General features: G+C 46.2%; 1 protein-coding gene across 3 annotated transcripts in view; it reads left to right on the top strand.

Moving 5' to 3' along the window:
* The window catches only part of ZNF652 (zinc finger protein 652), a 55,117-nt gene continuing 37,418 nt past the window's right edge, over nt 1-17,699 (top strand). The window contains exon 1 of one of the 3 annotated variants that reach the window (XM_083147328.1): nt 1-347. The gene's annotated coding sequence lies outside the window, so the exon portion shown is untranslated. The other 2 variants (XM_083147327.1, XM_083147329.1) reach the window with 2 other exon arrangements.

Genomic DNA, 17,699 nt, shown 5'->3' with positions numbered 1-17,699 from the left:
TTACACATCGGTCATCGAGTGCCGCTAAAATCTGATGCAAAAGCAGGTCTAATGCAGCGGCCATTTTATTGAAGCACATGCATCGCAGTGTGCTATGCACGTAAGGCCTGAGCACTCCGCCTGAAAGCGCAGACAAGCAGATAACTGCTTTCCTTCTGCCTAGTGGTTGCACAAACCTGAACCCGTTCATCCGACCCAGGAAACCTATAACGCGGCGCTATGTGTAATGGTTGTGTGTATTCGGTCACCGGCATGTACTACGCATGTGCGGCCTGCTGAACGCGACGTTCACGCTTTGGTCTGGTAACGTTCTTTCATGCGCACTGCGCGACGACCCTGGCTGCCCGGTAAGTGCGCATGCGTGTTCTCGCTCGCGGGTGCTGAGCCCAGGCAAGCGCGCACCCGGCACGGAGCGGGCAGCGGCCACGTAGCTGCGCGGCACCGGGGGCGCGCACGGAGGGGGGTGCTCGGTGTAGTGACGTGAGCGGCGGAGGAGGAGGCCGAGGACAGGAAGGAAGCTTCCCGGGAGCCATGGACCGAGACACCCCGGGTGGGAGGGTGAGTAAGAGCGTTACCCGGGCGGGAAGCCCAGACACTGTTTATGATGAGGAATATAGGCCGAGGCCCTGTCAGGGGGTGCTAGTGGCCACATATCCATTGCTTAGGCAAGGCCTGGGGCTTCTAGGCCGCAATAAGGCAAATTATATTGTTCTCTGCAGGCCTCACTACTACGGGGCTCTGCATTATGTAATATTCATGGGGTGCCATCTCTGGAATAGACAGGGTGGTAGGCATAGCCTATGGAGGCCCAGGCCTAGGGAGGGGCAATGCTTTACCTGCTCTCAGCCATCACTTCCATCACCTAGAACAGACAAGGAGTATACTCTACCCCACCCTGTGCTTATGGACTGTCACTATAGACGTGTAAAAGGGGTCGTTACATACTGTACCCTTAGTCTGTGCTAATTAGCTTGCTGCACTGGTTAAAGTGCCCCACTTTTACCCCAAATGCAGGTGTGTCAGTATGCATTCTAAATACAGGTATTTTAAGCATACCGCCAAGAAAATACATATATAATAACCGCTCACTTTATAGTTAACGCTTAGTTAACACAACACGTTTATTCACACTCAATGTGTTATTTTTGTTTATGATAGTATGACCTTCCCATTTAGTGTTTATGCAGATTTTTATGGTTGTTATTTTAAATAATAGATTTTAGCTGTACTAAACCAAGACTGATGAAGGTATAAAGACATTTAATGGTGATATTTGCAACTTAATATTTACATTTTTTGATCATATTATGACACTCCTTTTCTCATTGTCCTTTACCTTGTTTAATTATACTCCTTATAATGTCACGCAATGTATGGTGCTCATACACTGGTGAGATGTATCTCAGCAACTGGTTGCATGCGTTTTGCTTGCAATGTGGATGGGACCTTCCCGGGGGATAGGATCGCATATGATCCATTGTACGCAAAAGGACTGCATACAATGTATCTCATGCGATCCTAGCAGGGTATATACAAGAAATATTTATGGCAGCCAGTGAATTCTGCAATTGAGATGTGAGGTGCACCTGGCATCACAATTGCTACAAAACCACCTGCGATGTGTCAGTTTTCATGAGATCTGTCGAGCAATGCATCACAATCACATGAAAACAGGCCATATAGCACCAGTGTATGGGGGCCTTTATTGCTGTTTATGAAATGGTCTGTATGTTCTGTATGCAAAGTATGTGGACTACCACAGATGCCACTTCATCTTATAGTTTATAAATTGAAAGTGTTATTGTTCATAGTATTAGACTATATAGGCATATGGATTGGTGAAGGTTATGTAAAGACTCACAGCAAAATAGATAAGTGTAGTTCTGTATTGCCATTCATGTTTATAATGCTGGTATATAAGTACCAGGTAACCATCATGCCTGAACTTTTATTGTTTTTCCTTCAGGCATGTTTGCTGAAGAAAACTTTTTTTTTTGGGGGGTTTTATCTCTTGGATATGCTTTTTCCAGAATTCACGATGACCCTGTTGCCTGACACTGACGTTGTCACGCTCACTTGTTAGGCAGTATTGTGACTTTTATAGCATGTTGCTAAACAAAAAAAATGTAATTTTAATTAAGAAGAAATGCAAAATGATCAATCTGTTCTAAAATGTTTTACTCCCTTTGTGTTTTTTAAATGTGCACTACTGTTTTTATTAAAATCTGAGTGCTCAGTAGGAAAGACATTTGTGTATACAAAATGTGGAAACTGATTTAGGAAAAGTTATATAATATGTAACACAGGGGTGGGGAGCCTTTTTTGTGCCAAGGGCCAATTGTATGGTGGAAAAATCCTTCGGGGGCCATATATAAAAATTTATCTTACAAATTGTCCTGTTGCAGCCGTCCCACGCTCCGGCGGCTGCCGCTGAATAGGACTGACAGTCTCCAGTTGCTGCTGATTAAGAGGAATCTCACAAGAACTACCGACCTCTCGCAAGAAGTCCCCTGTACTTGACTCCCGGCAAAGCCGCCGGGTGGGTAGGAGGGCACTAAGACCGGCTACGGGGGTCGCATACGGCCCCCGGGCCTGAGGTTCCCCACCACTGATGTAACAGGTTCACCAATGCAGTGTAAATGCCCTAGCATTCATTCAAGGAACTTTTTTTTTTCCCCCTTTAATTGAGATATTTGTATTTATCCATATAACACAATGTCTCTACTCAGTTGACCTACATAGTGGACATATTCCTATAAACAGGAGCTATAAGGGTCATGTCACAGATGCTTTTATTTATTTAATTCCAGTTTCTTATATAGCGCATACACATTCCGCAGCGCTTTACAGAGAATATTGGAACATTCACATCAGTCCCTGCCCCAGTGGAGCTTACACTCTATATTCCCTACCACATGTCCACGCACACAGACAAAGATTTCCCCGACTATGCCCAGCGTGTATGATGTCAATCATTGCTGCGGGGAAAGCTGCTCAGTGCATACAGACTGAGTGGCTTTCCCCCTGCCCGGCGCCGACGGAGGGGGCGGCATTGCATAGCGCAGAGCTATGCAAAGCCGCCCTCAACGCTGCTCATCTGCTGGTATAAACGGCAGATGAACGGCTTTCCCAGCGATGATGCGGGAGTGCGCAGCAGCGCTCATCGCTGGGGCATACACACTGGGCGGCTTTGAGCTGAAAGCCGCTCAAACAGGCTGTTTTGAGCGGCTTTCAGCTCAGTCGCCCAGTGTGTATGGGCCTTTACTACACAAATAATTTTTATAGCATTGCAGTTGTGGAGTAACAGTGTTTCTACATTTCACAAATTACAGTAAAGGTATATACACACTGGGTGCTTTTGTCCAGCATGTATGGACAGCGATAATGGGGAAATCACTGGGCTGAAAATTGCTCAGTGCATATACACTGAGAGTTTAGCGATTTTCCTGTGGGTGGATGACTTTCCATAGCAGGACACTATGGAAAGCCATCCACCCCGACACCCATCTGCTGTGCTGCTGGCGATGATGTGGGAGCGCTCACCGTTGACCTGTACACACTGGGCGTGTTTTTTGCTAAAAGAGGCTCAAAAGACAAAACTGAGCTGCTTTCAGATCAAAGTTGCCCAAGTGTGTATGTTCCGGGCCTTAATATTATATTGGCTTTCCATTGAAGTATGATACTGAGCACTTTGGGCAACTGCCAAAAAGCTCTATTGTGAATGATTTGAAATCCTTTGTGGCTGATGCTGTGCAGAACACTAGTAAGTTTTGCAATGTTTCCTGGGTGTTTTCTCTCGGCTGGCTTTGTGCCGAGTGCATGCAACTATGGGCGGTGCAGAGTCGTGCGCATTCAGTACAATCTTTGCTTGCGACTGAAGAAACATAATTGGGTGGTAACAGGGCATACATAAATAGTTCAGTGAGGGCATGCCATTTCAATTGCACGGTATGCAGAATTATGCGTATGAGGAGCTACAAAGGTTTCAGGTGTATCTCGTGCATCATGTGCAGAGCTAGTGTAAGTGCGCACTGATCGAGTTGAGTGATATGAAACCATACATGGATAAGGGTGGTGTGGTTGCACACAGGTGAATTTTCACTATTTTTCTTGGTGCTCACTATGTGGGAGTAATTACAACTAACTTGCCTCCAACTCTGCATCAGTCCCCATCAGTGATAAGTGTCCATATAATATCTTCCCATTTTACTGAAAGGAGGGGGGGGGGGGGTGGTATTTCAATTGGAGTGTTTACATGCTGCACTTTAAACAGAGGGAAAGTGTCACTGTGACCCCACTCAAGTGTAGGAGGGTTAAATCCATTATTTGCAAAGTAAAACATGATGATTGGCTACTTTTTTTATGGATTACACTTAAACATTTACTGATACTCCTATAAATGCAGATGTCTAAAGGTTATACTAATGCTGGGTACATACTAGGCATTGTGTGTACCCGGTGATATTCGAGGGGTCACGGGCCCACATCAGCAATTGCATAAATGGTCGCCGATGGGGGTGAGCAATGTCGGCAGGGGGGAGTGGGGACCTCCATTAACGATTTACTCCCTTGTCTATATTGAACAGATGTGCGGGGGCGTGCATCGTTAATGATATTGAGTGTACACAATGACTAAAAAGTAAAAGATGGGCGATATCTGTTTCTCCTTCACAGGGGACACTGCAAAGTCTGCTTACGCTGGGTAGTTTGAGTGATGGTTGGAGTCGGCACTTTAAATTTATTTGACGTGTGACAGGCTCCTCCCCTCTATCCCCCCTCCTAACTCCAGTCTTAAAAAAAGTGCCGGAGGAGTCGGTCCCCGGACACAGGTCTCCTTAGGAGATTATTTTATTTTATTTTTATTTTTTTTTGTGTATTTTTATTTTGACAACAGGCAGACAGTGTGCCGCTGTCTGCGCTGCTCCGTGGGAGTCCCCCTGGGGGTCCGGTCGACGCCGCATGCGGGGTTCCTCTGTGACCCGGACCACCGGGCTGCCACCGCGCCGGGGGGGTACCGTCGCAGCCGCACGCGGTTTGCCTCGGTGCCCGAGGTCACTGCCACGCGACCAGGGGGACCAGGCAGAAGATAGCGCTACGGCGCGGTGTGGCGCCGGTCAGCGTGACGCTCTGACCGGCAGAAGCTGCTTTTGATGACGCGCTGCTCGCGCGTGGACAGCCGTCCCGGATATAAAATACCGGAAGAGGCTGGAGCGCACAGTCGGCGTTCTCTACCCCACGAGGCAGGCTTCAGGGCTCCGGAACGCTGTCAGCTTCCAGGTCCACAGCGTTTGTCCCTCCGCTCAACGGTGCTGTAAGTGCTGCTGTTCTGTGGGAGGGAGTGTGTTGGTAACACAGTGCGGTGGGGTCTGGGCTCATTGTGGGATTGGTGGCTCCTCTCCCCTATCTGCCTTTAGGGTGTTGTTGGGGGGCTGTTGGTGGTCTTCCTATAATACTCTGTGTGTGTGTGTGGGCTGCGCAATGTCCTCCAAGGCTACTGCTTCTAAGGGCTCACACAAGCTGTTTGTCTGCAAACGCTGTGAAGCCAAGTTTACCCAGCATGTTAAGGGTGTACATTTATGTGAGCCCTGTTACAAGGGGCCAGGAGCTTCTCCTGTGCCTGTGCCGCAGCCTGAGGCGTCTGCTGCTACTGACATGAGTTCCATTATGTCAGCAATTGCAGCGGAACTAGCAGAGTCCCGTAGGGATAGGGAGGTATTCTATAACCACCTGTCTTCGGTGTCCTCTGCGGAGCCTTCCTGGGCCAGGGCGCTGGTTCATTCGGTGGACTCTTTGGTTAAAACTGTTCAGGCGCCGGCAAGTTCTTTGCCCCCCCTGCCAGGGGCAGCGAAAAAGCGCACTATGCCTGTTTTGCTGCATGATTCAGAGGACGAGGAGGAGGTCTTTTTTGAGGCTGCTCCTGAGGAGGGGGATGTTTCGCACACCATAGACCCTGACATGCAGGTGGCGGAGGTTCGGGATCCTGATGAGCCTCAGTCATCTGACGATCTTCAGGGTATAGAGGCTTTGATTTCGGCGGTTAGATTTCGGCGGTTAGGATTACTCTTGATATTGAAGAGGAGAATCCGCCGGCCCAAGTGTCTTTGTTCAGCAGAAGGAAGAAGGCGGCGGTTACTTTTCCTTTCTCTGAGGAACTGGAAGCACCATTGCTTAAGGCATGGAAGACGCCAGATAAGAAATTTCAAATGTCTAAACGGTTTAATGTTTACTACCCGTTTCCTCAGGAAAGTCGTGTGCAGTGGGAAACCCCGCCTCCAGCTGATACGTCGGTCTCCCGGTTATCCAAGAAGACTACGTTACCTGTCCCTACAGCAGTGGCTTTGAAGGAGCCCTCTGACCGTAGGTTGGAGACAACTCTGAAGTCCATTTACACTAATGCTGGAGTCTTAATTCGGCCAGCACTGGTCAGTTCGTGGGTGAACAGGGCAGTGGAAGTATGGGCAGAGGAGTTGGTAAAGGGGCTTCAATCAGGTCGCCCTAGAGCGGAATTGATTCCTTTGGCAGAGCACATAAGGGAATCGGCGGTGTACCTGGGGGAAGCGGCTAGAGATTCGGCGGAGATGGCAGCCAGAATTTCTGCTTCTTCTATCTCAGCCAGACGTACTTTGTGGCTGAGGTCGTGGCAGGCCGAAGCCGAGATAAAAAAGGCGGTGGAGGCTTTACCTTTTTCAGGTGAGGTGTTGTTTGGGCAGGAGCTGGATAAGCTCATAGCCCAGGCCACGGGGGGGAAGTCCACTTTCTTGCCGTCAGCTCCGACTCCCCCTAAGAGGCCTTTTGCTGGGCCGTCCTTTCGGTCCTTTCGGGGCTCCTCTAGGTTTAGGGGAAAGCCCAGGGGAGCAGCTGCAGCGGCGGGCAGAGGAAGAGGCAGGACCATGTCTTCCTTTGCGTTGTCTTCCACAGCAACCTCTCGTCGTCCAGAAAACAAACCCGCAGACAAGCCCGTGGCATGACGGGTTTCCGGCCCACCTGGGGGATCCCAGAGTGGGAGGACGACTGCTTTCTTTTCGAGAACAGTGGCTTCAGACTTGCACGGACAATTGGGTTCGGTCTATTATGATCCGAGGGTATGCCTTGGAATTCGTCTCCCCTCCGCCCAGAAGATTCTTTACTTCCGGTCTACCGGTAGAGGCAGCAAAGCAAGATGGGATTCAGAAGGCTATTCAGACTTTACTTCTGTCCAGGGTCATTATTCCGGTGCCGCCAGGCCAACGCGGTCAGGGGTTCTATTCAAATCTTTTTGTCGTGCCAAAACCGGACGGATCGTTAAGACCGATTCTAAACTTGAAGGGGCTCAACAATTACATCCTGTATCAGAAGTTCAAGATGGAGTCTATCCGAACAGTCATTGCAAGTCTGGAGCCACTAGAATTTTTAGTTTCACTCGACGTAAAGGATGCATATCTGCATGTCCCAATTTGGGAGCAGGATCAGAAGTATCTCAGATTTGCGATGCAGCATCAGCATTATCAATTTCAAGCCCTACCTTTTGGCCTTGCATCGGCCCCGCGGGTCTTTACAAAGATAATGGCCTGTATGGTGGAGGCGCTCCGGTTACGAGGCATAACCGTGATTCCGTACCTGGACGATCTATTGATAAAGGCATCGTCCGCGGACCAGCTCAGGAGGGATGCACTGATGACATGCCAGTTTCTGGTTCAGCATGGCTGGATTTTGAACTACAAAAAATCTCAGTTGATCCCGTCTCAACGCTTGATTTTTCTGGGTCTAATCCTGGATACGGTTCAGAACAGGGTGTTCCTCCCTCTGGAAAAGATTCAGTCCCTTCAGGATTTAGTCAGGAGAGTTCTTCAGGACCATCAGCTGACGGCACATGTATGCATACGTCTTTTGGGAAAGATGGTAGCTTCTTTCGAAGCGATTGCTTTCGGACGTTTTCATTCTCGAACTTTCCAGTTAGACCTTCTTCGTCAATGGTCAGGGTCCCACTTGCATTTGCGCAAGCGGATAACACTGAATCCTCAAACAAGGCTATCTCTTCTTTGGTGGCTCAACACGACGCACCTGCTGGAAGGTCGCAGCTTCACTGTGCAGGATTGGACCATCCTCACAACCGACGCCAGCCTCAGGGGCTGGGGGGCGGTCGTTCTGAATCACCAATTTCAGGGCAGGTGGTCCGCACAGGAAGCAAGGATGTCGATCAACATCTTGGAGCTGCGGGCTATTCGTCTGGCTCTGGTACAGGCGACGCCGATCCTCAAAGGACGGGCTGTAAGGATTCAATCCGACAATGCTACGGCAGTAGCATATATTCGGAACCAAGGAGGGACAAAGAGCAGAAGGGCCATGCAGGAGGTGACTCCAATTCTGCAGTGGGCGGAGCGTCATGCGTTGGCTTTTTCGGCCATCTTCATCCCCGGGGTGGAGAATTGGGAGGCGGACTACCTCAGTCGCCAGGATCTCCACCCGGGAGAGTGGGCTCTGCACCCAGAGGTGTTCCTTCAGATCACACAGCGTTGGGAAGTACCTCAGGTCGATCTGATGGCCTCCAGGCTAAACCACAAGGTTCCACTTTATTGTGCACGCACAAGGGATCCAGCGGCGGTGGCAGTGGATGCCCTGTCAGCGCCGTGGAATTACGAACTGGTTTACCTGTTCCCGCCGTTTCCTCTCATTCCGAGGCTACTCAAACGGATCAAGAGGGAGGGGACAACGGTAATACTGGTGGCCCCGGATTGGCCCAGGCGTTCCTGGTACACGGATCTGCAACGTCTGTTGGCGGACGAGCCTTGGCGGCTTCCTCTTCGGGAAGATCTTCTGCTTCAAGGGCCGTTCACTTACCCCGATTTAGGGCGGCTACGTTTGACGGCGTGGCTGTTGAGACCACCCTACTAAAGAGAAGGGGGATTCCGGAGGAAGTAATCCCTACGATGCTCAGGGCACGGAAGGAGGTTACTTCGTTGCACTATTATAGGATTTGGAAGGCATACGTTCGGTGGTGCGAACAGAAGCGTTTGCCCACAACGGTGTTCTGTCTGGCGCGCCTGCTACGTTTCCTGCAAGCGGGTTTTTCGGCGGGTCTGCGGCTTGGATCGTTAAAGGTGCAGATTTCAGCATTATCTGTGTTTTTCCATAGAAGACTGGCTTTGTTGCCGGAAGTCCAGACATTCTTAAAAGGGGTTCTCCGTATACAACCACCGGGAAGGACTCCGACGGAACCGTGGGATTTACCTTTAGTGCTGTCGTTTCTTCAGTCCGACACATTTGAGCCGCTGGAATCAATTGATCTTCGGTTGCTGACTTGGAAAACTATCTTGCTGCTGGCTTTGGCTTCTGCAAGAAGGGTGTCAGACCTTAGTGCTCTTTCGTGTCGGCCGCCTTTTCTCATATTTCATGAGGACAGGGCGGAGCTCAGGACGAGGTTAGATTTTCTTCCGAAGGTGGTGTCAGCCTATCATATGAACCAACCCATTGTGGTTCCCAGATTGACGGGAGAGTCCAGTTCTTTGGATGTAGTCAAGGCCTTGAGGGTTTACGTGGATAGAACAAGGGACATTCGGAAGTCTGATGCTCTATTTGTTTTGTATGATGCCAATAAAAGAGGCTGGCCAGCGTCAAAGCAGACGTTGGCTCGTTGGATATGTCTCACAATTAAGCAGGCCTATGTGTTTTCACAAACTAGGGCCCCTTTGACTATTTCAGCTCATTCTACAAGATCTGTTGGCCCTTCTTGGGCGGCGGCCAGGGGCGTTTCTATGACGCAGCTGTGTAGGGCGGCCACGTGGTCCAGCTCTCAGACGTTTATCCAGTTTTACAGATTTGATACTTTTGCAACCGCAGCATCCAGTTTTGGTCGGGCGGTTCTGCAATGTTCTCAGCGCTCTCCCACCCGTGGGGGTAGCTTTGGGACGTCCCCAGCGTAAGCAGACTTTGCAGTGTCCCCTGTGAAGGAAGGAGAAAACAAGAATTTGGTACTTACCGATAATTCCTTTTCTCCGAGTTCACAGGGGACACTGAGCGCCCACCCAGCGCAGAGACATTGGGTAAGTTGCAGTGTGGCTGGCGATGGCAGGAGTATGTGTCTGATTCTTCCTGGTCTCTATTTTCCTCTTTCTGGGGGTTTTCTGGTCTTTTCTCTCTCTCCTCTCCGGCACAGTTTTTTCAAGACTGGAGTTAGGAGGGGGGATAGAGGGGAGGAGCCTGTCACACGTCAAATAAATTTAAAGTGCCGACTCCAACCATCACTCAAACTACCCAGCGTAAGCAGACTTTGCAGTGTCCCCTGTGAACTCGGAGAAAAGGAATTATCGGTAAGTACCAAATTCTTGTTTTTTCTTGTTTAGTTTGTATGGGGTTTAATAAATCAAGATGGATATTTGACAATATCCATTAGGCCATTGGTTCTCAAACCGCTGGAGAGTACCCTGTCCCATACCAAGTAATTGAACATAAGAATGACATATAGGGGGAAATTTACTAAAGGAAATTTGTAAAAAAAAAATAGGTGTATTTGTATCCAGAAATACACTTATTTTTGACATTTACTATCCCGAAAATACGGCTATTCGTATTGATAGCACATTAATACAAATTAGCATATTTTCGGGATAGTAAATGTCAAAAATAAGTGTATTTCTGGATACAAATACACCTATTTATTTACAAATTTCCTTTAGTAAATTTCCCCCATAACCACAAATTACTTCATGTGTTTGTTGAAAATATGTCAATAAGAGACTTTTGGTTTAGGTGTGCCATGAAAAAAATTCTCTAGGGTGCCTCGATACATAAAAGTTTGGGAACCACTACATTAGGCCATAACAGCATCGCTTTGTTGAGTATATTTCTCTGAGGCTCTCAGTATTTACATTTTTCCCAGGGATTTCACATTGCCTATGAATTTGTTTGGAATTATCTTGCTCTTACCGAAGAGGTTCATGCCACTTCTTCTGATTTGTAAGTAGTCTTCTGATTTTTGTTACACGTTATGCTCAAAACAAAAATGCTGCCCATAAGCTGTATGATGTTTAATGTCTTTGGGAAGTTTAATACGGCTTTTAGTAACTTTGTAATTCACGTGGAAGATATAAGAAAACTGGTACTGTAGTTCAGGTAGGAGAAGGAAAAATCTAGTGTGGTTGATGGTCTTATATGCATGGTGACATTCTTTGGAACCTAGCAAATGTTGCCATTTGGATTGAAATGTATTGCCATTATCCTATATATCCAGATATCACAGTAACCACCTTGTAGTGGCTATACTACTACATTTGTCTTGATTTCACTGAGCCTTGGTAATTAACCATTGGCTAAGTCTGGGGTAGCCAACCCTAGTCCTCGAGAGCTACCAACAGTGCATGTTTTGCAGGTCTCCTCACAGAATCACAAGTGAGCTAATTAGCTCCATCTGTGTATCTTTTAAAATGTGTCAGTGATTGAGTGCAGCTGTGCAGCAGCTAGGTTGTCTGGAAAATGTGAACTGTTGGTAGCTCTCGTAGGCTAGGGTTGGCTACCACTGGGCTAAGTCGAGTAAATGAATCTGGTCCTCAATGATTTTATATTTGTTTGAGGATGATTGTTTTGACTGGGGTATTTAGCTAGAGCATCTGCCATCTTTTCCTGAGATAATTCCCAGCCTTAACTGCCTTAGGCTGCAGCTCCCAGGTGTGATGCAGCTGTAAGTTCATGAATAGCCCCGAAAGCCCTACTTGAAGTGGCTTTCTAGTAACATTCACCTGAGGTGAGATCAGAAATATGCGTTAAGTAGGGATTTGGGGCTAGTTTTTCTATATTTCTGAGTTGATGTACGTACACATCTATATTCTAACCACAACAATTAGGGCGGCTATATAATATTTTCACAGTGATTATCGTGTTTGCACTTCTTTAATAATAAAAAAAAAGGGTACTTGTGTACTAGCACGGCGCCCCGATAATTAGTCGCCCGATTTTTTTTTTAATCCCTATGGCATGCAATGCAATTTTAACGCTATTAAATTGTATAAGCACCCTAATGTGTGCTTTTAAGCACCCTAATGGGTGCTTACAATGCTTAAATGCACCCCCCCCCCCCCAGCATAAACGTGAACCCAAAGCGTGGCGAGCGGTGGCGGTACGCGTCCTACAACCTTTTCATACCCCCACTATCCATGTCGGCGTGGAGTTGATTTTATAAAGTGTGGCGAGGGGACCCGGATACCTGTGAAGGTATCCGCGGGGCTCGCTGCGCTCGTCACACTCTGGGCTCGGTGGCTCGCTGCGCTCGCCACACTTTATAACATCAACTCCACGCCGTTGTGTATAGTGGGGGTATGAAAAGGTCATAGGACACGTACCGCGGGCTCGCTGCGCTCGCCACGCTTCAGGTTCACATTTATACTGGGGGGGGTGGCGTGGGGGTGCATTTAAGCATTGTAAGTACCCATTAGGGTGCTTATACAATTTATAATTGCATCCCATCGAATTGTATGGCATTGTATGCCATTGTACAACATCGGCCAATATCGCATCACATGCGATATGGTCTGCGATGCGATGGGCGCCGTGATAGTACACAAGTACCAAAAAAAGGTTCCCAGTACATTACCCATGCTTTTGGTTAACTATAATTGGTACTTGTGTATTATCACGGTGCCCGATTTTAAACTAAATCGCACACGATATCGCATACAATTTAGCGGCCGGTTGTGGCCGATTCGATCTGCAATGCGATTTAGCAGCAGACTTGCATGCTATTCCATCCTTGCACACCTCCACTATCCAAGTCAGCCCGAAGCGTGGCGAGCGGACGCGTCCTCCCGACCTGTTCATACCCCCATGATCCACGACGGCGTGGAGTTTACTTTATAAAGCGTGGCGAGCGGATGCGGAATGCAAATCAAGTAATCAGTGTCCCCTCACGGGGCTCGCTGCGCTCGCCACGCTTCGGGAACATTTTCAGTGTCCCCTCGCGGGGCTCGGTGGCTCGCTGCGCTCACCACGCTTTGTAAAATCAACTCCACGGCGATAGTGGGGGTATGAACAGGTTGGGATGACACTTCGGCCTGACTTGGGTAGTGGGGGTGTGCAAGGATGGAATAGCAGGAAAATCGGCAGAAAGTAGCGGAAAATCGGCCGCTATATCACATCCAATTTGTGGCCGATTTCGCGGGCGCCGTGATAATACACAAGTACCCTATAATTTTACCTCACTTCTACATATGCGTTCTTATGTGCATTTCTGAAGGGTTCCGTCATTTCCATTTGACATCTCTAACAATAAATGAGTAAATATGGATTCTTTTGTTGGATCAATAGAGGTGGGAGTAGCTTTTCAAGTGTATTTTCACTTGGAGGAAACATAGATGGTTTGGAATAGAAGGATTCTAAACAAAGCCAGCTGTTTTTTTTTTTTTTTTATATATGTACAAAATAGTGTTGGTTCATGTACACAACATGTAGCTCAAGGACCTTATTCTGGTTGACTTTGAAAAGCTTTGCGAGTCCACCAAACTCCACCTGCACAGCTGCCAGCCCCCCTTCTCATGCTGAGTTTCCCTGCACACATGCGAATAGATGTTTTGCATAAACATCCATTCGCAGCTTGCATGCGGGGCGGAAATCATTCGATGGTCTCCAACCATTGAATGATATCTACGGCACTCACAGATCTGAGACACCTCTCTGGTGCTTCACATCTACCAGCGCCCTGTGAGGGAAGTGGGTGGGCAGCTGACATCTGCTAACATCAGCTGACCTCCCCCCGCACCTGTGTCATTGGCCCATTTCAATAGGAGTGCCCAACGTTTTCATGGGAATGCCCATGAAATGCTGGTCATTCTCATTGTCGCAGCATGTTGCCATCCCCACACGCCTCCCCGCCCGCACTGCTAGGTGTGTACGGGACAGCAAAAAAACGGCTGCATAAAAGTATATGCCCATGCGCAGTCACAAAACATCGCCCCCCTGTGCGAATACGCAGGGGAGTGAAAGGACCAGAATAAGGTCCTAAGTCTGGCAGTGATAGACCTTCTGTGTACTTGGTGGTGTTTGCAGCTGTTGATTTATCAACAGATCATCATCTAATCACCTGGAGCCTTGATTACCTTACTAACCGCCCACAGCATGTGAGGACCAGCGAGTGCCATTCTGATACTATTATTTGTAGTACAGGGGCACCTCAGGGTGTTGTCGGCCAGTGTGTATGGTCCTGAAGGTTAGTTTTTCACAATAACACCAGCACATTAACAAACATTAATCATGATTTTTAAAATATTGCTTATATGGTTGTAGGCTGCCCCCCCCCCTGTAATACATTGTTTTTTGCTTTAGTGAATTAGTGTAATAAAGATGCTATGCAGACGATTTAAATCTGCCTGGTTATGTGTGGAATTGGGGTAATTCCAGACCTGGACTTATTTCTGAAGTTGGGAGTCAGGACCAGTTGTTTTATGCATTTTTATTATTATGTATAATTTGGAAGTCACATGCAAGAATTAAGAAAAATTTTTGAACATTTAATTATGGGCTATATAAAATTCTTGGGATAATTGCCAATGCGAACATTTCTAATGGCAAAAGTTATGATCTGTGAAGTGACAGTCATGTGGCCATTGGGAACTGAAAGATGCCACTTCAGCTGCACGAAGCTGGTAAGTCAGCATTCGACCACCAGAGATGATATAGAGAAATTCTAACGTGGATCCATGTCGACATTTCATCACTGTCTGCATGGTGCATTATGACGGTCGACGTATATTTATGCTCTAGGCTTCTCAGTTTGTCTCTAGTGCTACTATCTAGATTACGAAGCCACTTGTGGGGTATCATGTAATTTTTATTGCTACCTTGTTACTGTATGGATAGAACTGGGCTGGTTATTATATCCACAACCCTATCATAACAACCCTATATAATATATATCTATCTCTATCATTGTGGATAATAGGCTAGCACCCATTGTATGTGAATATAGGAAATATACAATAAATGGACAAAATTGGAGGAGGATTATAATTTTAGTTTGTGTGGTGGTTATTATATTTTCTTGTGCAAGTATCCTTTTTATTGGCATTAACTGATGCACCTTTTTCTTGAAAATCAGTTTATCTATTAATAACTGTAAAGGTGCCCATACACGGTACAATTTAATGGATGCAATGCTCGCACAGCCCCAAATGTACTGCACATACTTTTTGTACTATATTGCATTTCATCTCATTGCATCGCGTACAAAACGTATGCGATGCAATTTAGAGACAAATTGTTCCTCTACTTCGGGTATGTGAATAGGTGTGTTGGATTAAGAACTAACCCAGCATACTAATACAGCAGCATTTCAGTTTGGGGAATTTTTTCATACTACCGCCCATGTGACTGCCATTCCTGTGCACCCCAAAACACACACAAAACTAGCCTGAGCCTCCTTTACATTGATCAGGAAAATATTAGAACTTTGTGCTATAATGACCTCCATTTCTTTCCACTATTTAATTGCCCACGCGGTAAACAAACGGCTAATGGATTTTGGTTTGAAACCACCCGAGGTGCGAGCAGAATTCCATTGTAAGTATTGCCTTGGGGCTAGTAATAGTGTTATTCTCTATTAATGTTCCTGCTGAGATGTACTACGCATGGGGTATGGAGACCGAGCCTTTTACGTACAATAACAGGGAGTGGTCTTCCAGTGAGGTGGTGCAGCCCTGCCAGTGTCCCTATTGGGGGCATTACTGGCACATGTCCCAGCCATTGGAATCACTGATGGGGGCATAGGTGCTGGCTTTTCCTCAAGCTCTCCCTTTTTAATGTAACTAGACACTGCGCATACATACAACGTTTATTCACGTAGCAAAATCACGTTGTTTTAAATCCTGGGTACTTATTCCTGTAGATCCCCCTTGCCTTTAATTGAATTTCCTCCATAATGTGCTGACCAGTCTTTACCAATCCACTTCTGCATCACCTCCCTTTCTTAGTCAAGGTAAAAAAAAAAAAAATCTTATCCTACATTGGTATAGTATGGGGTAGAAGGAACCATACATGGTTTGCAGCTGTTTTTAAACCTATTGTCTTGCTCAAATTCTTTATCTTAATTTATATCAAACTAGCCGGGAAAGCCGGCGTTGCTCGGGTTTGGTTGTTTAATCAGCAATACTTGAACTTTTGCCTATTGTTTTAAGTTTAACTGCTCACCATGCCCATGGTGTGACCAGTATACACCTGTCTTTGGTGGGCTCCCGGATCTGACCACAGTTTTGTTTTTTTCTTGAACCCCATGTCCTCTACCGTTTATATTATTGAAATCTGCAATATCTTGCATCCCTGACCCACTTTGTAGTGGCCGTACCCCTTCTTTTTGGGCGTGTTGTGATTGCTGATGTTAGTGGCTATGAACCTAATCCTTTACTGCACACAACACAGAAAATATTATGTATGTAGGCAAACCCTACAAATATCCCCATTTGCCCGTGCTTTGCAACTTGTAATATATATTCTGTTGTGAGAAACCAAGTAAATTTCCTCTACGCATTTGAATTCACTTATATTTAAAATGTATAAGGTTATATATACTGCCTTTCCATGGGTTTTCAATTTTTGAGGAACAGAATTAGACCTTTTTTGATTGTAGTTTTAAATGATGTAATCCTATATTTTATAGCAAGCACTCATGCATTGGACTTAATGTAATAAAATTCACACATCTTGCAGCGGTTCTAAAGCCACAGCAGGACCATATTTCAGAGAGCCAGGCCCATCCTTATCAGCATGTTGTTGTGTAAGAAAAAACAATTGTGCAACTATTGTAAATAAGATGGAAAACTCATACATGCTTGCCTTGGTATGTAACAATAACCCCTCGCTCAAATGCTTCACACTGTTATGTGAATTGATTGGATCACATTGAAGGTTGTGCACAATTTTTCTACATGGTATGAACTTAAATTTGTCAAGATGAAATGCAAGTACCTCTTTTCACTTTTAAAAACACAGATGTTCTGTTTGTAAAGTAGTTTGTGACATGCTCTTGAAAAGCAACATATGTATTTTTGGGAATAGTAAAGGACTTTCCTATAATCACTTTCCATGAGTATACCACTGAAATCTCATTTATCAATCTTTGTTCTCTCTCTTTTTTTTTTTTCTCGCAGAGAAGCACTCAAAATGCTGGGTAATTGCCGGGTTGCAGGTCTGAATGGGGTATTACAGTGGTTTAGTGCCATGGCATAACGGACAACAATCTAAACACTTCTATTTTTATTGACTACTGGTTTATACATAATGTAAAACAAAGGCATATTTCACTAGTTTTAAGTCTCTTGTGCTGGGCAAATTTCATGGACTCAACAAGGTTCTAGAAACATTTCTTTATAGATTGTTACATGAGGGTTGCACACAGTGGCATATATTTACTAAACTGAGTTTATGAAAATTGATATGTTGCCTATAGCAACCAATTAGACTAGCAATTCTATTCTAAAAGGTTCTAAATAAATATGTGGAAGCTCCACTTCTATAACCCCTTACGTAACTGTACCCTTTTCCACCACACACCAAATGTACATTATTGCATTGAGGTCTGCTGCCTGTGCAGGCCGTGGAGAACACAGCTCTGTTTGTCATGTTTGTGGAACCAGATTAAAATTGTGTGTGTGTGATTTTTGACACATGTTGTTCTTGCTGGAAGTAGCAATTGGACAAAGGTAGGCTGTGTCCATAAGGAGGAGATGTACTTGGTTGGCAATACC

The sequence above is a fragment of the Crinia signifera genome, chromosome 6 (assembly GCF_055691185.1).
Source record: "Crinia signifera chromosome 6, ASM5569118v1, whole genome shotgun sequence".
In the NCBI taxonomy this organism is placed as follows: Eukaryota; Metazoa; Chordata; class Amphibia; order Anura; family Myobatrachidae; genus Crinia; species Crinia signifera.
The sequence above is the reverse complement of the archived record's forward strand: the minus strand, read 5'-3'. Positions and strand labels throughout refer to the sequence as shown.